Consider the following 27,037-nt stretch of genomic DNA (forward strand, 5'->3'; position numbering starts at 1 on the left):
AGTGTGATTGTGGTCTCCTGTTTGATTTATGTGAGTGACTTTGCACTGCCTGCTCTGAAGAAGTGTGGCACCAGGCAAGAAATTATTTCTTGTTTTGCTTGCCGAATACCTTTCTCTGTAGAGACACAGAAGTAGTGGAGAATGTATGTTAGCATTGGGAGTGGTTTTGGTTTATTTCAGAAGTGGACATAATATTTATTGGTCAGAAGTTATTTTTCTGACTCATTTGTAGATATTTTGGTCTTGAATCCCCTTGCTGGGCACAGGCAAGTTATGTATGAATTCAGTAATACATTAAAGCATGTGCTGCAAAGCTAGGACGCAGTCTTGTAAACATCTCGGGGGTTTTTGTTGCGGCACAAAATCCAAAAAGGTCTGCTGGTTTCTCACTTTGAATGGTTATATTGTTTCATTCTGTTTACGAGAACAATCTTAATTATTTCTCTGGTACTGTGGCTGGCCTGAGTTCAATTCCTAATTGATAGATTTCAACCTTACAGTTGACATCTTTGTTGGCAGCTCTAATGCAGCCAGGAAGCAATCAGATTCTCTTGGCCCCAAGAACTGGCCCTACTGGAACATGATTGAAGCACAGTTTGAAACAGCTGTTTATAGCTTGTCGAAACTTTGCCCATGCTGTTTTTATTCTTTGGGTAAATATAAGGGACTCTGATCTCCACTGGTCTCAAATCTAGCTTTCAAGATTTGCTTTAATGGAGAGAGAACATTAAGCAGCTTTCTTCATAACCCAAACAATGTAAAAATCATTGTGAGCTTAAATAACACCTTTATCCTTTGAAAAATGATGTCGTATAATGCTGTTTTGCTCTTTCTGTTTAAAAGAAATCTGTTGTTCACAGCAGCAGCCAGAATTATTACTCCCTCTGAAAGTCTGGGCTGTGGGATGTGTACTTAAAAAAAAAAAAAAGCTTTTCAAAATCCAGTAGCGTGTATTTCTTATTATCTTATACTAGTGGGGGGGCCTAAAATTTGGTTTTGCTCTAGAAATGTAAATGCCCTATTCTCTTAATTCTTCCTTTAGGACTAAATTGACAAAGTAACTGCTCATTAAGTACATCTGCTCATTAAGGTAATGAAGTACCTACCTTATCTTGAGCTGAAAGCAAGGATAATACATTGTTAGCATGACTGCAGAACTGCAGTCTGTTTGAAGATTGCACCAGGATCTGGAGCTCAGTTCCCAGGGAACTGTGAGAGGAGGGCATCTTGTTTGTAAGACTTTGTTCATTAAAAGGAACAAGCATCTTAGCTTTCAAAGTTAAGATGCTTGTTTTCAAAGAGCTCTTCTGACTGAAGGTAGAGAAGGTTGTCTCACCCCACTAGCACAGGGGCTAGCTCCACAGCTGTCAGTAAATACCAGTTTAGCCAAGACTAAGGTGAAAGTAAAATGCTATCCAGCGGAAAAAAAAAGAAGCTTGAATGAGGGGTGTTTTTGTTGTTTGTTTTTTTTCCCCCCTCTCTTCCAAAATGTGAAAATATTTTGGGATGTAATATCTGTGCGTCCAGATAGAGACCAGAAGGTATGTCAGAGCTTCAGGTGGTCTGAATTAATGGCTGTTTGGGAATCCCAGAATGTAACCTTTTGTTATTACCTTTTTTGGTCTTTAACTTTTTTTTCCAACTCTCATAGCTAGAAGAATAATTCAGAAAATGCTTCTGAAGTAGTGATTTCTCCCTTAGCTTTGAGGTCAGATTTCTGTTGCCTGTCTCAAGGGATGCTAATTGTGAAGGCTCGGCAGTCAGAAATGCCCATGTGCTTGGCTGCTTCTCAGCTATCAAAGCCAACCAGATTAAGGTAACAGTGATCTCATGAAGAATTCATCTGTGACAGGTGTCAGATTCTGATATCTCGTGCTGATAAGGGTTTAGTTGAAGGATCTTACTCTGGCAAAACTGCCCCAGTGTGCTTCCCCAGCCTGCGCTTCTGTGATCGCTTGGAGCAGGTATAAACTGGCAGCGTTGCTGAGCAAGGAGGATTCACCTGCCATTCATTCCTGCCATCTCTTCTGTGGGCAGCAGCCTGCACTGTGCAGCTGCATGTAAAGGGGGGGAGACTGGGGACCTGACCCAGGATAAAACTGTCTAGGCAGGAAAAAAAAAAAGAATAAAACAGTGCGGTTTAGCCTGGGTCAGTCCTCAAGCCTGGTTCATCGCATACAGATATGCGAGTGGTTGTGTCAGCCCTGTAGGTGTGCGTACAAGCAGCTCGGTGTCAGGGATGACAGGACAGTCTCTCTAGTGGCATTGAACTGTTACACCAGTTTTAGGCTAATATGCTGCGAATTGTTTTTTAAGTTTGTCCACTGTCATCAGTTCACTGATGTGACTCTTTGCTGGGCTCTAAATACCTGTTCTCTTGTTTGTGCTGGTAGGGTGGTTTTTTGCAAACTGTTCTTGCCATTAAGAGGAATATCAACATAACCATTGCCTAAAGTTTCAGTTTGAGTACTGGGCTTAGGACACTACTGCCACGAGCCCAAAAGGTGAGAACTTGGATGCTACTTAGAAGGGAGTCTTGAGCAGGAGACCGCTGACGCATTGAAGGCATCTCACGGCACTGGGCTCCTGTTTGATAGGATATAAAAACATGGTTTCAAATGTGTCTTATTTTGAGGATGGCCAAAAGAGGAATGACCTTAAAAGCTCCCTGGCAATCCTTTTGCCTGATTTTGCTAGAAGACTTGGAAAGCCCAAAAGCTTTTTCATGTTGCTGCTTTAGTGATTAATTAGGTCATCACTTTGTGTGTTAATTACAGTGACATTTTTCTTCTCATTAGTTGGATTATGGAAAGTTTTTGAGTCTGTGTGGGATGGGAAGTAATGCAACCTTTGTGGCCAAGGGAAAGATGATTTCAAATTTTAGAACACTGAATTTCAATGATGGCTTTGAGTGCTGTGAAAAAATGCTTCTATCCGCTATAGAAAATGTAGCTGGTAAGTGTTTTGAGGGCAGGATAAATGCCGTTTATTCTAAACAAACTCGTGATGTTGCCCACACTTTGGATGAGGAATTTTAAACTGGATCCTTCTTCCAGAAGGTTATGTGTTGTGTTAATTAATGTAAAGCTCTTGCTGCTGACAGAGGGGCGTGAATATGGTATACCTTATCTAATGTCCTTCATGGGGTGTCTGAAAAGGCTTAACAGGGAGCAGGGCAGTGTACATGAACAAAGCCCAATTGCTTTTACTTACACTTTTTTATAATTATTTAATGTCCTTCTTATCGTTTTGCAACACTGTTTGCTTTGGAATCCGTGTTTGACATCAACTTTTAATGGACATTTGAGATGAGCTTGTCTGATGCAGACGTTCCTTTCTAAACTCAGAAAGCAATAGGTCTGCTGTATGTTCTTGATTCCTTTGTTCATTAGTGTTTGAAAGTTGTGGTTGCTTTGAGGATAGCCCATGTGTGGCATCTTGAGCCTTGTTGAAGGAGCAGACTGTGCAATTCTCACTGGGTAGCACCTATTTTTCTTCCTTGTTTGGTGGCTTCCACTCTCAGCATAAACTTCTGTCAGAAATGAAAAAGTCACAAAAAAAGACTGCTCCAAGATCTTAAATTTGGCCAGGGAATAAAATAAGTTAGATTGCAGTAAGGGAGGTTCTTCCTAAATTCTTTTCAATATGGGTGATCTAATACCGGAACAGATTGCTCAGGGAAGTTGTGCAATCTCTATCCTTGGAGTTACTCAGATTTTGCCTGGACAAAGCTGTGAGCAAACTGGCCAAACTGGCCCTATGCTGAGTAGAAAGTTGGACCACGTAACCTCCAAAGCTCCTTTCCAACCTCACCCATTTGATTTTTAAAGAGCAGTCTCTTCACTGCATGGTCAAATGGTAAAAGAAGCAAGAAAGCTTGTTTCGTTTGAGTGCACTGTGCTGTATGTTAACTCTGGGTCCAACTGGTAAAGATGCTGAGTAGAGCACTTAATTAAATCAGTGGGAGCTTGTGGTGCTTGGCATCTATTTTCTTTCACTGAAAGATTAGTAAAAGGTAAAAACTTAGAGGACTCACAGTATGTGTTGCTGCAGATGCCTGGTATTGTCTGCTGTCTGTGAACTTATCAGTAAATTGGATCATACTGATGAGATCCAACTATGCCACTCAGTCATTTGTGAGAAGAAACTATTCTCAGTGTGATTAATGCTGTGGTTGATGGGGATAGAAAGCGCTTCTTTGAATAATGCCTATAATAGCATATTCCCCCGTGTGTATGTTTAAAGGAAGAGTCTATGGTTATATGAAATTGAGGGCATTTAAGACGCAGTTAATGACAAGTGAAAATGATAGCTAGGGTAGATTAATTGTTAAATGAATTGTGCCTGCACTTGCTGTCATTTTAATGTATATTGGTCTCATTGTAAATATGACGTTACATAGCAGGAAGGCATCAGGAAACAATACTGTGCACTTAGGTTCAGGTCAGAGGAGTTTAAAGTCTTAGCCATCAGTAGATTTTTCTCAAGTGTAGACATCTTTTTGTTGTGGTGTGTGTTTTGGTTGTGTGTTTTTTGTTTTTTTTTTCCTCTGGAGTGCCAAAATCTGTATTCTAATTTTGCTTTTCTAAGCTTTTCCCCATGTTTTTTTTGACAGTGCAGTAAAGCAGTATTTACTCATAATCAGTTTAATATGAGTTTTATTTTAACTTTGTTTTGGAATGAGGTGATACTAACTGAACTTGGTCTGGATCATAGCTCATGGATTTATTTTTTTTTTCATTGCACTTTATCTCCAGGCCTATTTATTTAATTTTGATTTGGCATGGGGCTACTTTACATTCATGCCTTCAATCTGAGTGGAGCGTAAGGGAAATGATCAGGATGGCAGAGGACTGAAAGTAGCCGGGCATAGGTCTCATCCTGTCATTACTCTGAAGTAGTCTGTCTTTTGAATTGATTTGGAGTGACAGTGGGGCAGGAAGGCACTGGAGGAAACTGTATGTCTCTAGGAAGCTTTTTTCACACATGGCCCATAGTCTCACTTGAGTGAATTTTGTGTGGTTTCTAGATGAAGTGAAATGTTGCCACATATCTTTTGGTAAAATTTAGTGGTCCCTGTTAAGACTTAAATGCACTGAATGGTTCTTAGGGCCCTTTTCTCTGTCTGATAACACTTTTTTATTTTTTTAAAGCATTTGCTGTGTTTGGAGGGGAATCAGTTTGGGACCAAGGACACCTAGAGGATGTGAGCTTTGATTGCTTTCAGCCTGCTAATCTTCATGATCCAAACTGTGCACTCAAGCAGAAGAACAATAATGCCCTCTACACAGTGAGATAGGAAAATACTCAACAGAAAGCCTTTCTTAGGAAGAGAGGAGGTCTTCAAATTAATCTTCTAGAAGGGTAAACTTGGATGGGGACAGGTGCAGACACAAGCAACAAGAATCATGATTTCCTTCCAAAGGACACTTTGTGGGTGCTTTGCCCAATCCAGCAAAGTGAAAATTAGTGGTTACTAACATAATGGGAAACAGAAGTGATGTAGAACAGCTTCTGAAGCTAAAGGGCAGTTTGTAATGTGAACAAATGGGCAGGGAGTATCATGAGTAAATAAAGGTTGGAAGTGAAAGGATTTCGAACATTAAGAGCACTGAGGGTCTGGGGCAGTCTTGTAATTACTTAGAACAATGCAATCTAAACTGATCTAATTCCATTTAAAACTAGTCAGGGAAGGATTATCTTGTAGCTGAGAATATGAGACAATGGAGAGACCCATAATCCCAGACTTGCACCAGGAGGAGCCAAGGTAAGAGATGCCTACTGAGGTTCTCAATGAGCAAGGGTTGAATCTTTTTTTTTTTTTTTAATTCCCCCTGCCCCCATCAGTAATGTTATCAGCTCCAGGCATTACAGAGGTGGGTCAGATCAGATTGGTCAATGGATTAAGACATGATTCAAATAGTCTGGTAAATACCATTGTAGTGTTTTCTAAAGTATAAGGCTTGTAAAAACTTGTAGATGCTTTTTGTAAGTTGTTTGCTTCCTGCATCAGTGATTCAGAACCTATTAGTGTTAATAGGCTAGCTGCTTCAAAAAGACTGATGCCACTCCCTCCTGTCAGTCAGGGATCACTTCTCCACTAAAGGAAGACAGTAAATGTCTTCTGTAAAATTCAGGGGCTGGCTAACAAATTGCAGTTTAGAATACATTACAGATGATGAATGTGATCTCCTTAAAGGGAAATCTATTCGTTTGACTTAGTGCTCTTACGATTAATTGCTTGCCAGATTAAATTGCTCCATAAAACGCATGCTACTTTATTCGATCTCTTCATGATGAGATTAGCTAGGCCATGCTGGTTCTTTGTATGTTAATTACAATGGTATTTTCTTCTCCAATTTAATTATTAAATTGTTTAGCACAGCATGCTTTCTCCTAGCCTCAGGAAAGATGTTTGTATTTTTCTTTTGACCACTGTTTTATAATCTTACTGCCCTTTTTCCAGAAATATTCTGTGTTTCCTTTATAGAAGTATTACACACTGTAGAGGATACATTCTAAGATTTTTCTCTGTTTTCTTTGGTGTGCTGCTGAAACACAGGAATAGTACTAACCTTGCACATGTTCACCATGTGACAGTCTAGGGCAAGGAATGAGGAACATCTGAACTGAAGCTGTGGAGGCAAATTTCCAGAGTTGCCACCCAAACAGGAATTTATCCGGGTACTGAAGCTCACCTTTCTGCTTCTGTTGAAAAGTGTAAAGCTCAGCGAGTGGGCAGGATGTTTGCTTTTTGTCTCACCTGAAAATTCAACACTATAACAGTTAGTATTCTCTATGCTGCTGAAGTTTCAGGGCAGATTTGGAGGGAAGAACCATGTGTGCTTTCCTCATTCTCAGAGGCCTTCTCTGTACTCGCTGACCGTACCCAAGACTCTTTTTTTTCTGAAAATGTACAAAATGGAAACACAAGAAGCTGAACAGCACCAGAATTGTGGTAACAGCCTAAAACTATTGGAAGAGGCCAACAGTAAATAATTTAAGGAACACTTAAGAAAAGCTATTTTAAATTCTCATTATAAAACTTGCCCCAGCCTTTAGGATATTAGTTCATTCTCCCTTCATCAGTCAGGGACCCGACTACGTGTGCAACTACTCCCCACACGTATGCACAAAATAACCCCTATCCTTTTGCAACACTAAGCCTGGGATTTCCATATAACCTAATGTTCCCACAGCAACATTACAGTGGCTCTATTGTAAAGTTATTGGCTTTCTTTATTTTCTTTCTTTTTTAGCTGTTTATGCTGCTATACCACTCTAGATGAAATATTTAATATGCATCAACTAAGCTGTTAGTGGTGGTGTTTAAAATCATTCAGGTCTCTGGGTCTAAAGTGAAGCTTCTCTCTTACCCAGCTATAATATCTTTTTTTTTATTTGCTTTTCAACTTAAACTCTCTCCCTCAGTAAATTGTGTATTATCTTCTATTGGAATTGATTCCCAAAGGCAAGGCAAGTTTTTGTATTAATTAACCTGGTCTTTCATTTGCTGTGTATATCCAGAGCTTAGAAAATTCAAAAAGGTGTAACAGAACTAGGAAAGTTTCAGAAAGGGGCAGCAAGAATGACGGAAGGTATGGAACTACATGTGTTATGAAGAACATTTATATACATGACAAGACTTCAGGCTGGAAGAGAGATGGCAGAGAATATACAAGAGTTTGTAAAAAATATTAAATGTCATAGAGAAGATGAAGAGGAGCTACAAGAAGAGGGCGCATCAGAAGATCAGATAAGCTCAAACCAAAGAGATACTGCTTCGTGCAAAACTTAGTTAAGCTGTGGAATACCTAAAAGGTGGTGTGAATTTAAAGCAATGATTATACAAATGAATGGAAGAAAATTCCATCATGGCTTACTGATCATACAGATATCACCTGTGCCTCAGCTATCATCTTGAACTGTGTGTGGCTGGAAGTAAGAGTTCTTTCTGGTGCAGTATCATTTTATTCTTGTCTGCTTTTATACTGTCACCTGAGCTCACATTTCTTTTGAAGTCGGGACACTGAGCTGGCCTTTGCTACCTGACTCAGTATGGCAATTTTTAATGTTTACATAAATCTGATCTGTCAGCAGCTTCTCAGGAATCACCCATTTGCTTCAAAGCCTTTACCAAGGGTAAGGCAACATGCCAGCATGCCCATCCCACTGCTTTCAGGATTGAAGGATTACATTTTACTTACAATCACCCAACTAGGTTGTACGTGTGGTTTGTTAAATCTGTCACTACTTTCAAGTTGAGAAGGCTGAATTCCCATGTTAAGTATTTGTAAGGGGTCATTATTATGTGAAGGAGTCTCTTAACTACATTTTGACCGACATCAGCTTTGTATACAGAAGAGAAGGCCTCCAAGCCTTTCCGTGGCTTTCTGCTGCTGCTTGTGTGTGCACAGGAAATACTGTCCTTGGTAATTTAGAAGAGGGATGCCTAAGGAAGATGACTATACTCTCCTATGAGCTGGTCTCCTGTCTATCAGCTTTTTGCTCTTTTCTGGGAGTGGCAGAGAAGTGTGTAATTTTCTGGAGCACTGGTGGAGAGAAGAGTAGAATGATTTACCATGGAAGATCTTTCTTCCCTCACGGTTTTACTTTAGAATTTCAGTCATTATCTTCACTGTTCTTTTTTTCTCCAGAAAGAACTCATGGAGAGCTGTCAGGATCATGAACTCATAAATCTCATGAAAGTAAAACCCGTGCCAGTTGAGCAAGGCATGATTTTAGTTAAGACTAACAGGATTTTTTGTCTTTCCTTCTTTCTTGATAGCCCTGATTCAAAATAATGGTTGGGAAGAAAGGTCTTCATAAGTTCAGTAGCCTATTGTTTGTCAGCTAAAGAAGGCTGAGTTGGTGGGACCTTTTGAGACTTCCTTGATTTAAAAAAATAAAAAATTAAAGGCCCTAGGTTTTTTTATTTGGTTGAGGGGACAAATCCTTTTACTGAGCCTTTGTAGAGCAAGGAATTGAACGGGGACATAATCTGTTTTTTCTGTTGTAGGTTACTGTTCTAAAGGAAGTTCATGTTGGATAATTTATCATTCATTCCTTTTTCCTTCTGGCTACTGCAGATCCCCATGCACTGCTCTATAAATAGATGTCTAAAAGGTTCTTTTGCCGAAATCTCTGAAGACAGACTTCGATTTCACTAAATAAAAAAACCGAAAACCCCTATCATGAATTCTCAGTGCACAAGTTAGGTGGGTTAGGAAAACAAACAGATCAGGGTGGGAGATCAGGGTGGGAGACCTCTGCTGTAAGTGCCTCAAATAATGATCTGTTCTTTGTGAAGAGCATTTATATATGAAGACCAGTCAAGGTGAATTAAAAAAGCATTATCAGGAAACAGGCGGATGTGAAGCCATGTGTCTTACTGTCATCTGCTGTCCCATGTTGGCCCATGTGGCCTGTATCTGCATGGAGGTGGGGAGGGTCTTTCCCTCACTGAGGGAAGGCTTTGTGGCTCCGGCTGGTTCTCCTGCCCAGCGCTGGTCTTGCAGGCCACTTCTCCCCCTCCCTCTGTGCTGCCTACAACAAGCACCAACACAGGGGAGGCTGAGAAGTGTCTGCTGTGGAGTACACTGCTGACCTGACTGAGTGCCAAACTGAATTTGCCTCCCATCCGTTTCTTCCCCAGTCCATGGTGCCTCTGACAGGGAAAGCCATCTGTGTTACAGCCTTTTTATCTTAGCTTGGGGAGAGAAGTGAAACAGAGCTATTGTATTGCTTGCAGTCTGATGTTGCAAAGCAGTTTAAGTGACCTATTGCATGCAAACCTAGCCCTGACGGTTTAGCTTCTAAATGAGGCAGGTACAGTACTCGTTCAAGGGTTAGGTGCCGAGGGTGCCTCCAATTCTTGACTTTCTAAGCAAACCTTTGCTTCTGTGTTACCAGCTATTCAGCTGAAAGAGTGTGCTCGGTATGGAACAATGCTGCTGTGGAACCCTACTAAGGCCAACATCTGCTAAGAGCTTGTATTGATTTGTGTCTTAGTTTATAAAAGCCTTCAATTCTCCTTGTGTAAATGCCATAAATAATGCAGATGTACTAGATGAAATGTGCTGAAAGAACATCCCAGATATCATTTTGGTCTGGGTTGAACTGAGCTAATCTAATCACGGTTAGGAGTTTCTCAATAGCTGTGAAGCAAAAAGTATATTGTCTTATTCTACCTTAATGTATTAGTCAATACACAGGGGTAGGAAGATAGGTATTTGAAAGTGCTAATCAACTTTATAAAACAAGAGCTTTTAATGTTAAAATGTTACAGAACTTCATCTGAAACTAGTTGTAAATCATATATATACACACACAGTGGAAGTACAGTAAAATCCAGTCCTGCGCCTGGGATTTATCTGCATAATCCTCACATTTGTATGCCTCTTTGTCAGAAGGACCGCAGTGCTTTAGAGGCTATATGTATATATACTAAATAAATCATTTTGCCCACTCATAGCAAACAGCCATTTTGTGCTAGCAACATTGCAGAATGCATTTTAGGAGGGGACATTGATGAATAATTTGTCCTTTGGAGAGTCTATGGGCTTTAGGGCACCAAAATGTATTTCAGGTTGGACTAGGTCCAGATCTGTGTAACTCTTTGGCAGTCTTGTCGAAAGTATATGGGAGTTTTAGAGGTGACCTGTTTTTAGAAATTTAATTGGATTTTTTGCTCTATTTTGTCAGTTATGTGTAAGGAAAGCAAAAAGGTAGAGGGATGTGGTATTTGTTAGACTGTTCCATTAGAAATATCCAGTGTAGCACGGCTGATTTTTCTTCAAAGTGGTCTGTGGTCATAGCAGCTTGGGTTTTTCCTTTGCGTTGGAGAGCTCAACTGATGAACAGTGGTTCCTGCAGAGGAGAGAGAATGTATTTGTATGCTCATAAATTCATTCTAATCAATGTTTCCCTGGCAGTTACTTGATGTTCGTTACCACAGTTGCAAGATGAAGAATGTGTTTACACGCTATTAGCATTGTTAATTGAGAGGAAACATGGATACAGCCTATTTTCAGAGCTGAAACTTGTCTTCCTGTCACTTTTCTGCACTTGATGGCCCCAAAACTGTTGATGCGATCAAATAACACATTGCAGACTACAGCTATAAGGCAATTTCAGAAATCACTAGTTCTGTTTCAAATTCTTCAGCATAAAAAACTTCGTCTTGGCTAAAGCAGACAAACCATATGATCCAGGCTGCTCATCGACAGAGAGTTTTTAGGAATTTGCGGTCCTACGTCAGCATTCATTACCAAAGGAACTCCAGGTGCCCAGAGGAACTTGGAGAGCCCCTTGAACGTCAGAGCAGGGGGAAGTCTTCAGAAGTCATTGAGATTGCTGCTGGTCAGACTTGGCTTTAAATTTTCTCTGTTGGTTCTCCAAGTATTGTTTGCTGACGTGCATGCAATTACAGCTCATCTGCACAACTGGAAAACTTGTGATGGTAGAGAGAAGAGGTATTTAAAACCTTTGTTTGTTAGTTTTATAGCAGAGATTACTGAAGTTCTATTGACATGTGAAACTCAGTGTTCCTTTTGGAGTTAGCAGTGTGCATCAATAACAATGCTGCAGATTCCAAGAATAAGGGATGTGACAAAGCACTTGTCATGGAGCAGCCCCAGAAGGCAAGGATGTCGAGGGTGCACTTCCTTAGGTGATGAGTATGAAAATAGTGCTAGTGGTAAGTTTTCAGTGATCAGAAAGGACATAAGAATTTCTGATAAATTTTGCAATTTACTGGAAGACTGGCAGAAGGTTAAATCATGAAGTAGATGAGGCAATGTGATCTGGATTGCTTTTTAACCTCTCAGGCAGTGCAGTTCATGGAAAAAGCAAGTGCCGGTCTGCAAAAGAAGGCTGTATCTTGAAAAGCAGTGACTCAAGAAGCATTGACTGGCAGCTTTTACTCTGGGTCTCTCATGAAATGTTCAGCTAAAAAGGTTTATTTGACCCTTGAAATGTTAGCAGGAGCACGAAAGTGATTTTATGGTATATATATTTTGCAATTTTGTCTGGTGTCTGTTTCAAAAAGTATGTTGAAAAACTGGAGAAAGGACAGAGAAGCCGCAGTTATGACAGGCTGGTAAAAATGCTTTCAAGATTTCAGTATCTTAATCTCTTTAAAACAAAACCTGAGGTATGCTCTTTAGGGTGTTCAAGCATCTTTAAGAAGACAAAATGCCAAAACAGAAAGGGAACATAAGGGTAGACACTGAAACCAAATTGAAACTGCAAATTAGGTACCCATTTTTTAATAGGTAATTAACCATTGTAGTAAATGACAGAAGGGATTGGTTTTCTTCCCCTTTTCATATGTGAACAGAGTACCTTTGTGAAAGATGCTCTAGCTAGCTACTGGCATGTGACTACATAGTGCAAGGATAATGTTGAAAAATGAACAGCCTGTGGTATACAGAAGTTCAGATAAGCTGATCTACTGACTTGTTTCATGAATCAGTTAAAGACTGGATCAAAGATCTCATTTTGCATTTAAAACTTAACAGATTCACTCTGGATTCCTGTGCTTCAGGCTTGTATTTTTGCATTGAGAGAATTCTCCTGTACATCAGCCTAGACCTACTGAAATTTATCCATGCAGCAATTGAACAGAAGGGCTGTCCTGAGACTTATTTTGAGGAGTTGTTGCTCTTAAGACCGCAGGACAGTGGCGAGATTCAAGAAGACGTCAGTAGGCTGCAAGCTTTTCATTTTTCTGCAGTTTGCAGTCACCATGATGGTTATGCTCAGTGAGTATGGGCCAGGATGGAGGAGTTGTGCTGCAAGGAAGTGTGGAGAAACCGCTCACTAGCTTAACCTCCTGGAAAAATACCACATTTGTAATTTATATTTTCAGGCATACATGTTTCAATTTTTATATGGGAATGGGGATTTTGCCCATTGTGTTTCAGAATGGCAAGAGTTTTATCCTAAGTTGTAATAGCAAAAGAAAGCTAGACTGCTTCAGAGACTTCAGAGAGTCTTTTTAAGTCTATTTCTTACTTAAAAAATAAGTTTTTACTGAATGAGTTTTGCTTAGCATTCCATGTTTAGTCGTGGAATTAATGGACAGGAGCAGTAAATCATGCTGGGAATTGACCTCAAACCCAGAGAAGGGTTAAATATGCTGTTTATTTCAGCAAAGTCTCTGGGTTTGGGGTTTGTGGGTTTTGTTTTTTTTTTTTTCAAAAGTGCATACATATAGAGTAAGTGTTATTGTAGTGTTGGTGTTCTTAAACACTGTGATCTTGAGGATGCTTGAGTCTTTAGGTCAGAATGTCAAGACATCCTTTGACACAAGAAGTCCCGCTTATCAGCTTCAGGGGCTGCAGCTCGGCACTCCTAAGAGACCTCCGTCTCCATGTGTGCAGGCACTCTGCAATTTGAACCCGACTGGCACTTCCTATAGCAACGCTGTACATGTAAAGGTGGGGCAGGAACTGAATCTTAATGATGCCCACCATCAGGAGAAAGTAAACTGTGCTGAACTCTGCCCCAGTCGAGTGGGTTGTGGTGAATCCTAACTCCTGCTAGAGCTGGAAGAGAACGTGACCTTTAGAAGCTAACTGACTGCAGTTTCCCTGAAATGGCTAAGTGATGGTATGATTGATGGTATGTTGAAAACCATTTAAGGAAACAGGAAAGGCAGTCAATATTTGATGTGGCTCTGTTACTGGGTTGTGAAGAGCTGGTTTGAGGGAGGGTCTAAAAAAGCCCAGTACAACCTGTTTGGGAGCTTTCATGAGCTGCCCCAACATGTAACTGCAGAGAATCTATAGGGGCTAGAGGTCTGTCTTTGCTCTTTTCATACCACCTCTCAATTCTGCCTGTTGCATAACGGTAGAGGTGTTTTGGGGCAGGAAGTCATTAAGGTTTATTGACACTCAGATTTGCCCTTGCTATTAAGGAGGGTAAGCACTCTGTTTACTCCTGCTCTCCTGTGCCACTTGCATTGAGGGAGAGGTTCTTTGTTTCTCTGCTCACTCTCCCTGTTCATCACTATGCAGAATGAAGCCTTAGAAGTCGCCTGAATATTAATTTTTCAGGCTTTCTAAGAATTGCAGGAAGTAAAGGTCAGGGAAAGTATATTGGCTTCTATTAAGGCAGAATGGCAAACATGCTGAGCAACGAACAGGCATGCCAGCCTAGAATAATATGCCCCAAACTTGGTCCTGCTGTCAGCTCCTCTGGCCTGCCAGGGGCCCCACAGCCACATTTATCTTGCAGTGACTTTTTTGCACAGAACAGTTATACATGTGCTCCAAATGCAGAGAAGTAGCATCTGAAGACTTAGAGATCCATAGATCTTGAGCTGAGCCTCCTGCTCTGTGGCAAGAGGAGCCCCGCTAGAAAGGGGAGGCGAACAGTTAGTCTTGAGTGCCTAATGGGTCTGCTGTGTGTATACGTGCAACAAAATACTCTGTGCTAGAGCCAGTGGGTTTATTTTAGAGATAGCTTGGAAAGAACTTGCATGTAACCATTTTCCAGTGGAAGAAGGCTGAAATCAAAATACTTTTCACTAGTTGCCAATTCTTATTTTGAAATATCCTCACCTCAGTTCTTTTTTAATAGTTGGATGCTTTCAACATGGAAATTTGATTTGGCACAATTTTTCTCCCAAATCTTATATTTCAAAGTTGAACTGAAATCTTGAATTTTATCCAAAGTTTTTAATCAGTTCAAATTAAGGATAAGTATGAAATTTTAATGGAGAGGTTAAAGATCATACAGTTTCATTTGGAATTTGAAACAAAGCCAGACTTCTAAATTTGAAATCCTTTATAAGAAAGGGATCTTCAACTTGGTTCAATTTTGATCATCTATCTTGTTGAGTATCACAATGTGGCTTGTCTGTGAAGCGAATGTACTTCTGCCCTTTAGATAGCAATAGGTTTCTTTTTTTTTGTTATTTGCTTTTTGTGGGTATGTTTTGGTTTTTTCTGGAGAGAGAATTATGCAGTTTTCTCTTTTTTGTATAGTAAGCATATTGCCAAGCCTTGGCTCTCTCAAACTGATAAGTGTCGTTGCTCATTAGCATCAAATGCCACAGCCCATATCACTTTTGCTGTGTTGCTCAGCTAGCACATGTTGGCTGTTAAAGCAGCAATTAATCCCTTTGATACTGAATGGGGTCTGTAATCATCTGACCTTTTATTTAATATAATAATCAAAGTTCTTTAATGACTTGCATGGTTTAATTCCTTTAGGAGTCTTGCAACAGACAAGGAAATTTTGCCATGCAAGCTAACTTAGACGGCAGTGGAGAGCTGGTGGCGAAGAATGCTTTTTAAATATAGTCAGGAAAATGATGACTTAAGCAAGTGCAGTGTGGGTGAAGGGAAAACGGGGTTTGGTAGGTGAACAGTGAGCAGCCTGATTGCTTTATGTTGCACTAACAGGTTTTCTGCTGCAAGTTGGACTAGTATTTTTGGAGCAAGATTTTTACAGCATTTTGCCTGGCAAGAAATGTTGTATCAGTTAGGTTAGAGCAGTCTTTGCTCTGGGTTAAATTGTCAGAAACTTCTAAGTGTGTGCCTATGAATAGTAAGTAATTATGCATATGCTCAGAATGAATGCTAGCCAAGGTAATAGAAGCCATGCATTTTTTTTTTTCCTCTTTAAATGTGGGGGAATCTGCAGTATCACTCACAGAAACATGCAGTAATTATTGGCAGTTTAAAACTTTGTAATAGTGACCTGTACATATGCTGAATGCCTTTTTTGTAAGATATGCCTGTTTCTCTGTATTTCCCAAAATGCTTAAATTGAGCAGCTTTCCCTTCATAGTGTATGGCAGCACTGTTATCTCAAACATTTCTAGTACTGAGATGATAATTGTTAACACTGGTTCACAAGCAACACCAGGGAGGAGATCCTGGCCCCTTGCATGCAGACAGAAGAGTGGTGAGGTGAGGCAGGAATAGGAATCAGCTTGCTGCAGCGACTGGACCAGGAAAGAAGCGTTGCCATCAGTCTTTGAATGAAGAGCTAAAAGGAACTGAGGAAAAATCGAATATCTTAATACAAGTAGTCAGCAAGTAGTCAGCACTGCATTTTTGCCAATGTGAGTGTAATAGTAAAATGAGGATTCAAGGTTTCAACAGCCTTTTAATGATTAGAGTGTTTTGGTGTTCTCCAGAGCAATTCTGAATCCCATAGAGTTTATAGGAATTAATGCAACCAAGTGTGGTGACTTCCTTTTTGGTATTAGTTATTTTGCAAATAGCGAGAGCACATTTGGCTCCTTACATCAGGTTTGCTTGGTTTTTTCCTGCATTTTCATTTGATTATGGGGCCACATTAAAAAATGTTACCCAGTTTTGGTTGTTGAACTCGGGAAGTTGTGTGGTCTTCCCAGGCTGCTGAGTGTCTACAAACCTTGTCAGCGACAACTGAATACATGGATGCTTTGTGTTTAAAAAAGAAAAGGAAGGGAGGTGATAAAACATAGTCTGGGTTGCGCAACTCTGAGGTTGGCCCAAGGCCTGGAAGGTTTAATTGGTGGTGCTGGCTTAAGAATTGTGTAGCTTAAGCTTTGCAAAGAAGCTAGCTTGAACCATCCAAAGTTACTGCCCTGTTAGAACTGATCTACCACTCCAGTGTGTAGTTGTGTATTAGCTATTGTAAGACAAAAGCAGAGACAAACCTTTTAGCTCTCTTTTCATAAAGAAAAGTCCAGGCCTCCTTATTGCTCGCAGATCCTCTGTGCACCTGTTTTATATCACATGTAACTGATTAAAAGCAAGTGGCGCTTTTTTGCATTATGTTTTCTTAAGAGCCTTGAAAAACACTTTAAAATGTAAGACATATCAGTAACAGAACACTGTAGGAGTTGGGCTTTTTCTTTGACTTGCTTGATAGGAAAACATCAGCAATTAACTTTGAAACGTTTGGTGCTCCACTGTTTCTTAGATTGGAGAACCATACTTCATTTTTGAAATAGAAAATGCATTTCACTGGCCTTGCTTTCAGTAACACCCATACAAAGAACAGAGCAGAAAAAATAAATGTAGGTATAAATTACAAAATCAAAGCTTGGAGGGAGAGGTGAGCGGAGGTGTATGGTGGTATATGTCAGGTAGGATGGTGGGTGAGAGGGGAGTGTGGGTATTTGAAAGAAAATAATTTTCTCATCCTCTGTATGGCACTAGAATGTTTGCCACCCCAAAGCATGCTGGGGTTGTCCTTCAACGTCCAATTCAGCTGAATGGTTTTTGCCAAGATCTGACTGAAATTTGGCGCAGGATAAGGATGTGCAAAATAAAAGTAAAAAACAAAAAAACCCAAGACTGTTGAAGTGATTCTGAGAACCTTGGTGTAGGCAGGTGATTTAAAAACTTGCCACTTGTCAGTTGGGCTGTGATGAGTTGACCTCCCATTCTCCTTTTGTCTGATGAACTATAAGCGTAGGTGCACAGGCTAGCTTAAGGTATGGCATTTTACTCTGCAGTCACAATGGGTTTAATTGTTGTCAGTAACTCGACTGCTAACTTGTTCAACTGCAATAAATCACTTGCATCTGATCATCACTCCTTAGATATTGAGAAGTAGATTTGTGAGATCTGCAGATACGGGAGGGAGGAAGCTTGGCTTTCAGGGAGGCAGGTCTGGTTAAGGGAATTGAATAGGGAAGAAGATGGGTACCTATGAAGTACTTACAGCAAAGGAGTTAGATATCTATGATGAGATGAAGCTCTCCACTGGTACATAAACCAGACACCCTGTCTCAGGAAAACAGAATGTGAATCAACTACAGATCCTCCAGCCTTTCAGACATGAAATAAATATCGTAACAAGAGTACCATTCATTCGGTTGTAATGGTGTTTGGCTCTACAGCTTTCCTTGGCACTGAAAACCAACTTCACCTTGTCCCAAATGATGTGTGATGACATCTTTATTGAGGACATGGTATTTACTTGGGGGGGGTGGTGGTGGTCATCAGAGTCCATGCTTTCGTTTTGGTCCTGGATTTTGGAAGGCAAGGCATCACATCGCTTTAGTCGCTTCCATCAGACATTTCTCAGCAAATGTGATTCCATTTGCACCTGTCTGATGAGAAAATAGTGTGAAGTTTGCAGCATCTTATATTTTCAGAGGAATGGACTGTAAATAATGGGGTTTAGTCTGCATGGTAGCTGGTAGTGTCTGAAAGGTTAAGACTGTGAACTCCATTTAGACTTACATGGCTGTGCAGGTACAACCATAGCTGACACTTGGTGAAGTTAAGTTAATTAAATATCATTGTGGGACTGAACTTCATTTCCTTTGCGAAGTAGGTTTGACTGTAGTTGATTCTTGCTTAGGCAATGTTCCTTCCCCTCTCTCTCCTAATGTGATTTGATATCCAGTCTCATCAGGACTAGATTGTATTGTTCTAACCCTTTACTCGCTCAATCCAGACAAATGCTGGTGCTTCAGTGCTTTCCTTTCCCTCTGGGACTTCTGTCACAGGCACAGTTTTTACTGTGAATGGGTAGAATAAGGTTGTGTTATGTGACCTGAAGAGAGAGATTTCTGCCTTGCTGCCACAGTCTGCAAAGAGGGTGTTCAGGGCCACATGCAATACCTGCCAGCCTGCACCTGACAAAAGGGGGTAATAAGAGTCATTTCCGCACACTCGAGATAAAATGGGGTTGATGGCAAGTGTTCACGAAGTTAATTAGACTAGCAGCCATACTCATTGCTTTTCTCAGAGAGCTTTAAAAGGTCCCAGTGGGATGGTTTATAAACTTTAAATTTCACTCTTTGCTCGGTATGTTTGGAAGCTGGTGTGTGCAGTCCATATGGCATTCTGCACTAAATGCAGCATCCAATAAGCTAGACTTTCTGCTTTCCCTAAAGTTAAACATCTTATGATAAAATACTAATTAAGATACTAATGGGGATAAAAGTGATTTAAAATATTTCATGTAATTTAAAAAAAATTATCAAATTTTTGAGCATGTTTGAAGTTTTGCAATGTCTTGTGTCTCAGGAGGCTTGGATGGCAGTTTGTAATGTGAGTTATGAACCAATGGGTAGATGCTGACCCACTTATAGTGGTTGCAGAGAATAAATATTTGCCAAAAGTTCTTTACTTCAGGTCTTAACCAGAGAGGGTGGCTCTGCAAACCTGTCTGGTAAACCACTGTCAAGTGATTTTCTTTTTTCTTCTCTTTGTTTTGTGTGGGGTTTTTTTTCCTCACTTTCTTCATTAGCTGTTTCTTAATACCTTTGTATTTGTTTTAGAGAGCAGGTTGCCTTGTACGTGAGGGATTTAAAGGCAGTTGTAGCTCAGGGGCTGTACTTGGTGTTGAGGCAGTATTTTTATGAAAAATTTCATTGCTTTCAAACATCTGGCTACTAGAGAGTATCGTGCTTTTGCATCAAAGGGTGCTTAGATACTAAAAGAACCACAGCATGTTTGGTCCGTGGACTGTATTTTCTGCTTGTTTGGCACATCTGAAGAACTTTGGAGTATATATGAGATAAGACGACTGGGGAGCATGTACTGCAGAAAAGGTTGTTTAGACTCTGAAAAAGATACTTCCATATTAAAATTATTTATTATGGATCTGTGCAGATATTGAGGCAGGACTAGGGACCTAGGGCAGTAGGCACCTTCTAAAAGCATATATTAAGAAACCTTCTACGGAGGGCTTCTCATTTTAGAAGTTGGTTGAAATTTCAAAATTAGTAACGCAACTGTGGAAGCATAGACATTGTGCTGTTTATGACTAAACATTCCCTATGCCAGTGTAGGAGTCGCTCCTGGCATGGTCAGCTCTCGCATCTTGAACATGCTAGACCGAGTTGCAGGTTTTAGTGCCCAGCAGCCCAAGCCCAGAGGGCAGGCTTTATATTTGTGATGTTTCCGTATTCTGTCGAACTGCACCAATTTGTATTTGGAGGTGAGCAGGTATTAGTTCACTGCTGCTCACTGGAACTGAGGTGTAATAGAGGGTTGGCTTTTTAATGCTTTTACTTTGGTAAGAGTAAACTCTCATCATACTCTCACCGCTAGCAGCCAGGTGTTTCAGGGCAGTGAGATGTGCCATAAAATGTGTCATTTGATTTCTCTTATAAATTACATGATCGAGATGAGAAATTTATTCCTTATCAAGTCATAGCTTTGCTATAGAAGAACAGATCAGCAGAAGAATGGGAACACAGATCAGGGTAGTATCAATAGATATTTTCACTCCCAACATGTAGGCAATATCTTCTACTTTGTCATTCATATCAGTTAAACTAGCAGTGCCATTTGTTATGTATACTTAAGAATTTTGATGCCTACTTGTTCAGAAAAGGGAACAGAAGTGCATTTTGACTATGCCTGCACTGTGAGTATGTCTGGGAGTCTCACAAGAATGATTCCAGTGTTGCTCTAGCCACATGAAAATATGTGAGTGGATAAATTCCCTGAATTGTACTCTCCAGTGAGGTCGTGCAACTGTGCCGAAAGAGTTAACTGCTCACCCATGAGGACTTCCTTAGTTAAGGAGACAAATAGAAGTCCTTTAGGTGTGAGGGTGGGAGGTGTTTGGTTTGCTTGGCTTAAATGTATGGACATGAACTGTAAGAAGATAAAATTGGCATATCCCGCAAGCCATGATGGTATGAGGTTAGTATCCAGCAAACAGCGAAGTGGAAAGATGCTGCATGGTGGGTCAGAAAGCACATCCTCTGCTTCTGCCCTTGCAGAATGGGGCTTGGTGAAACAATGCCAGGAATTGCAAGATGCTCGGTTGGCACATGTGTGCTCATTTGTCCCCTCCTTATTAAATAAATAGACCATGTATCTCCCTCTACCATGGAGCCTGTCATCGCAATCGATAGTTTTCAGTATGGCAGAATTGAACAGGTGTAGCAGGCTTATTTCTTCTTTGAAATTGCAGCAGTGCTGACTCGGATATTTTCAGTGAGCTGTAAAGCAAGTGCTTTTGACTAAAATATCCTTTTTGTCTTGGATTCTCCCCTGCAGTTTATTACTGTGTCTAGAAAATGCCTCCCCCTGTGAGTTGTGGACTTTTAGCTTAATGTCAGTACTCATTAATGTGTAGGAGCAGAAGAAATTCAACAAACTGGAGTTAAACCACAGTAGAATGAAGAATTTAGTGCACCATTCCGAGGGGTTTGCTTGCTTTTAATTGATGCACACAGCTTAGGTATGGCAGGTATATGTACTTTAGAGCAATGCCTCATGGACATGTGTTAAAATAATCTAAACCCTCTCACCTTCTGCCAGGTGGGGCTGTACATACAGAGTAACTCAATCTAATTGTTGCAGGCACTGAACAGATGGGGTTTTATTGTCTTGAGTGCTGGGAGTGCGTAAGAGAGCAATGCCAGCAGGATCCTTGCCCCAAACAGCAGCTTGCTGAGATGCAGCTTGCTACAGGAAGGGTGGCTTGTGGCTGGGAGTTTTGCATGGGTCTCCAGCAACCATGATTGTGATGGCATGAACAGGGGAAGAGGATAGGTGGTTTGTATTAATTTTGGTCTCTGTATTATGTGTAATTTACTTGCTGACTTGTGCTTGAGCCATTTCCAACATATCACATAATAAAGCAGTTTAAGCTCTTTTCACTGTGTTGGTTTAAAACACTTCGTGGAGGTGATTGTTTTTATTCCCTAAACTAAGAGACTAAGGCAGGAGGGAGAGGGAAATGCTGTAGCAAATCAGAGAGAAACTGGTCACTTATTCTTCAGGAACAGGAATCAATAACTACTGTATCCCAGGTCTCCCTTGGATAGTAAAGCAGCTTTATAAAGTGGAGCGTGATAAAAGACAACTATGCCCTTTCCTGCTTCTGCCTGTTCCTAGCCTTCATTATGGTACTACAAGCTTAGTGCATGCCGGAGTATTTGTCCATCTCAGATACTGTCAGTTTTTTATTGCAGAGGGAAGGTGAACTGTCCACCTTTTGCTATGCATTCAGCTTTACTCAGTGAAGACAGGGACGCACTCACTGCTGCCCAGTGTGCTGCGCTGACATAAGCATTCAGTTGAGAAGATGAATGTGTGTAGTGGATATAAAGTCACCCTTGATTTTCTGTGAAGGGGTAAATACCAGCCAAGTGTTGCTGCTTTTCTGTTCCACTGTAACAGGATGTAGGAAGAAGTGAGCTTACAGTGCTGATTTTATTGTACAAGAAATGTTTGAGTATCCACAAGAATGTTTTATGCCAGGCACTGCATACTGGACCTGTAATGTAGGTGCGAAGACCAGGTTCATGCAGTGAATGATGACTTAGCATTCCTGTATCTATAATAAGCTTTGCAACCTTTCTGTTATTCTCATAGCCTACTTCCAGCACCTCCAGAGTGCTTAATTTCACTGCTCAGGACAAGAGGACAGCATTGTCTTATGGGACTCTGGAAACGTAGCTGCTGTCAAGCAGGAGTGGGTATTAGACAGCTCATCTGCAATAACTTGATGGGGAGAGTTTGGAGGTCAGAGAAAACGTGCTAAAGAAGTGCTGCCTGCCTGAGGATAGTGATTTTGCTTTCCCTGCACGTTGTTGGACGCAGACCAGTTTGTTGTGAGGTTAAGGCAGGCAGGGTGGTGTTCTTTGCCTTGGTAGGTGCATATGGACTGGAAGATGCTAGGAATTCAGGAACTGGTAGCTTAGTGTTGCTGGTGCTTTCACTTCTCACACATGATGTTACAACTAGTGGCAAACTAAATTGAGGAATCCAGTAAATATTTTCTTTCCATGCATGCCCTATTGGTTTTCACAGGAGTGCTTTGCTGTCCGCAGACTCTGCATCTTCAGAAGTTGTTTTACCCTGAGTTTCTCTGAAGGGCAGCACTGGTTGTTTCTGCTTATCAAGGAGTAACCCTAGGCAGTTTTTAAAGACTTCATAGAAACAATTTTTTTAAATGTTACTTAGTGGCTGGAGAGACATTGCAGAAGCAAGCCCTGTTGCAGTGAAGATGGTGAGGAGGGGAATGCAACTCACCTGGAGGTATACCTTAAGTCATCATAGCTCAAAGTGAAAGTGGCAGTGAGAGATGTCACCATTTGGGGGGGAGGGGAATAATAGGGCCCACCTGTAGATTACCCTGCTTCTCACCTTCCAGCCCGTGGGTTTTCGAAGGAGGAAGGACACTTCAGTCACTTCAGCACTGGCCAATTGTCACAGCCTCAGTAACAGCCAAAGTGGAAACTTTCCACCAGTCAGAGCTTTCCAGTTTGCAGAGGACAAGAATGCCCTGTCATCAGTTGCTGTTACTCTGATCATTTCTGTCCTGCAGTCTTTTCACCTCTGTTTTTCTTGATCCTGTCTGCCCTTCTGTCTCCTTTTCCCCTGTCTCTGTGCTTTCTTCAGTATTCTTTTTCTGTGTTTTTCTATCCTTGATTTATCTCTAACTGAATTCTTTCATGACACTCAGTAAGTAACAGCACTGTTATGTTTTCTGTTGCCACCACACTTTTTTCAGTTTCTGAGCTTTCCCTGTTCTCTTGCATTTGAGATCATTAGCTCCCTGGGACAGAGGCTTCCCACCACTCTGTATTTGTACAATACCTGTTACAGTGGGACCCATTTTTACTGTCTAATAAGGTGATTAATACAGCTAGTACAAATAAATTATTCATTGGCACTTAGGTTCCTAAATCAGGGTGGAACACTTTATATTTTTCCTGCATTCCCTCCTTCCCAAATAAATAGATAAATGAAAGTATTCTAGGTTGTTCATCCTGAAGAAAATATGAATTCATATGTGGTGTTGTATGGCTTCTGGCACCATGGTGTCTAGGTGGCTTGCTCTCTGAAGAGTTTGAAGAAGTGATGGGAGAATGTGTGTTTTTTCTGAGAGCACTGGCATGGCTAATGTGTAAATGAGTCTCACTTGGAGACAGAGGAATAAAGAATGCGGAGGTTGCTGGTGGTCTGCCTTGAGACACTACGCGTCCGTGTTGAGCCAAGCCAATAGGAACCAGTTTTTCATTCCTGAACCATTGTTTCGCCTTCTGCCTGTTCATCATCCTTCCCTTGTCCAGGAAGGATTGTCTGCTGAACTGTGGATCTGTCAAGGGAGGCAGTGTTGCTAAAGTGACGTCTCCCCAGACATCTCTCTAGTCGCTAGAGAATTGCATCCCAAAAGCACTCTGAAATTTGTATGACAAATGGCAGCCAGCCCCACTGAGAGACTTACAGTGTGGAAATATGTAAGTGTACACACTATCAAAGGCTAGTTGGGGAACTACAGTGTTTTGTCTTTCAGTTGAGACTTTACCTTTTTTTTACTTTCCAAATGCGTTGAAGATGTTAGTGCTCCAAGAATACCAAACACATGGTTTTTCTTTTCTTTTCCTTTTTTGCACAATTGATATGAAAATCTCAGTAGAGCACAGCACATCACAAATATTTTCCAAGCGCTTTAACCACTCCCTTCCCCCTCCCCAAAGGTACTGGCTGATATCCCAATAATCAAGGCAATCACAGTGTAAAAATAAAACATTGCCAAGGCTCAGCTGTTACAATCTGGTGTGTGAACTAATGATGGCAAAGCTGCTGTTCTATTGTCCGTAAGGGGGAGACTGTGCTTAAAAGCTCCAGTCCCCTGTTGTCTCCAGGAACAAATGCCTGTGGAGTGGCAGCTTTGCAAAGTGAAATTCCAGCTGTTACTCAGTAGCCCAGGAGGCCAGTTGTCTAAAAGTATGTCCCAGGGACATTTGAGAAATGGAGGAATAGACATACCAGAGTAGTTGATGCAGAAAGGCGCTGCTGTTGCACAGCAGCTTGGGCTGGGTAGCAGTGGAATTTCTTGTAGCAGATGTGTGAGGAGGAGCTGTACCACGTGCAGAGCCTGGCCTTGGTAGCGTATGCTGGGCAGTAAGAACCTGGCTACACAGAGCCAGGACTGAATCCAAGCTCTTCATGCTTCTCTGCCCCAGGCTGCCTGCGGGTTCAGGAAAACAGCTCTGCAGAAAATCAGGTTGGGAAGGAATTCTTCAAAGTGAAAGAGCTTGCTTAAATTCAACAGATGAACTTCTTTCTCTAGTCGCTGAGGAGTTGTCCATTTGCCTTTAGGGAAATGAAGAAGGAGACTTGAATTCTTTCTCTTCCTTAATGTCTGTTGAGTCTTACTGCAGTGGCAGCTGGTTGCTGGTTTTGCTTTCCCTGGGTGAATCCCAGCTGTGACTGCAGGTGCTGCTCCACTAGCTCAGATCCGAGCAGGGACTTGTGAGCAGGCAGCCCATGTTGAAGTGCTTCACAGCAGTGGATACAAATGAATGCTAAATCTGTTCCCTGGTAAATGTTGGAACCATGTGAGTGCACTGAACCCCTCCGAGCTGCCAAACCTTCTGTCAAGCCAGAAGTTAAGTTGTTGTAAGTCTGTGTTCCCTTTTCTTTCAATAGCTTGTAGTGTGTCCTGTAGGAGTGTAAATATGACTCCAGTCAGGCATGAAACATGCAACTTGAAAGCCGCAGTGTTCAAGAGGCTGGGTAATGGAGAGTGTGATTGTGACTCACAGGAGCTGCTTCTCTGGTTGGATTGAAATGGGAAGAGTCTGGGCATGTCTCTACCTGCCTGCTTGCCCTCCTTTGGAGGGAGGAGGGGTACGGGAAGCCTGGCAGGGGCCCTGCTGAATTTGCTTTACTGATGTGTAACTGTCAAGGCTGGCGAGGCTGCAGAAGCCCCCCTGTGCTAAGTACGTACTGATGCTGTAGGAGCAGCTGCTGGAGTGACTGCCCCCGCGCATGGACTGCATCTGGTGTGTTGATGAGGTGTGCAGCTGCGAATGTTGCAGTGAATCTGCAGATTCTGTTTGGGTGGAGTTTTTTTGTCTTTTTTTGTTTGTGGTTTTTTTATTCTTCTCCCACTCCCCACCTCCTCTGCACTGTTTTTCTTTATCTCTGTATTGAAAGAAGTAAGGATGCTTCCAGGCAGGTTTTCTTTCCACTAGCTCTGATTGGCACCACTGAATATCACTTATTCCTCGACTCAGGCACCGGCTCTTAGCTGTGATGAGGTCTGGAGAAAGTAGCTGAAAGCCCCTCTGCAGGGGGAGGTGTGGGGAGGAGGGAACCCATTAGAGTGCAGCAGAGGGAGCTGGAGTGAATTTTCATGTTGATGAACGTAAGAGTGAAAGTCCTGACTTGCTGCTTCGGTGTAATTTGGCCAAGCAAGTGTTCTCCAGGCACTATTAGTGCACATCTGTGCTGAGTACTTGACATGGGCTGTTCCCATTCGTGAGCATTTACCTCAGCAGTGTGTCTCATGAGTTGCAAACCCTAGTCTGGGGAGACTTTACTGTCTTGCCATTTGTCTTCTCAGTTGCACCTGACCAGCAGAAGAGAAGCTGAGGAAATATTCCAGTTTGATTTCCGCCCCCCCGCCCAGTTACTATTTTACTTTCAATTTTAGATTTCTCATACCTGCCTCTAGATCCACCTGGAAGGGAAGGGGAGTATGTTGGTGCAATCAGTGAGAGAAATGAGGCAGAGAAGTAGGAGTGATCAGTGGTTTTGCTGCCGTATCTGGGACACTGTCATAAGTTACCTCTACTGATCTAAACTGGGGCTGAGGACTAAAGTCATTATGGGAAGAAGTCGAAGTAGTGGCTTGCAATGATGGATGACGACAGGTAAGAGCCAACATAGCGGAGATGAAAAGCAGTAAACGATCAGCGTCAATGCATCAGGCAACAAAGTTCCATAGAGCAAAATGTCAGGTGATACTGATTTTGGAAGGGATGAGGAGATACAGTTCCTGAGCAGAATGGGGCAGCAATGGCCAGATTCTCTGTGTCTCTTTTTGAACACCAAGCAACTTGCAACCTGTTCCCAGCAAGGCAGTGATTCCCTCTACAGCGGTGAGCACAGCCCTGTATCTGCTGGGACAGATGCACCCACGCATAGGGCAGTGCCTGTGCTTGCAATTTCCAGTGAGCCTGTGACTGAATCTGCATTGGCCTCTCAGCAGGCAGCGTGCCTTCGGCAGAGCAAGCAATACAGTGCGGTGAGGGAGGAACTATTTCTTGCAGGACTGTGGCTCTATGTGCACTGACTCAGGCTGGTGGGAAATT

At 41.6% G+C, this 27,037-nt stretch overlaps 1 protein-coding gene across 1 annotated transcript in view; it reads left to right on the plus strand.

Moving 5' to 3' along the window:
- ARMH3 (armadillo like helical domain containing 3) overlaps positions 1 to 27,037 on the plus strand; it is a 123,479-nt gene that overhangs the window by 60,626 nt on the left and 35,816 nt on the right. The window lies entirely within an intron of this gene.

This window comes from Gavia stellata, chromosome 9 (assembly GCF_030936135.1).
Source record: "Gavia stellata isolate bGavSte3 chromosome 9, bGavSte3.hap2, whole genome shotgun sequence".
NCBI classification, from domain to species: domain Eukaryota; kingdom Metazoa; phylum Chordata; class Aves; order Gaviiformes; family Gaviidae; genus Gavia; species Gavia stellata.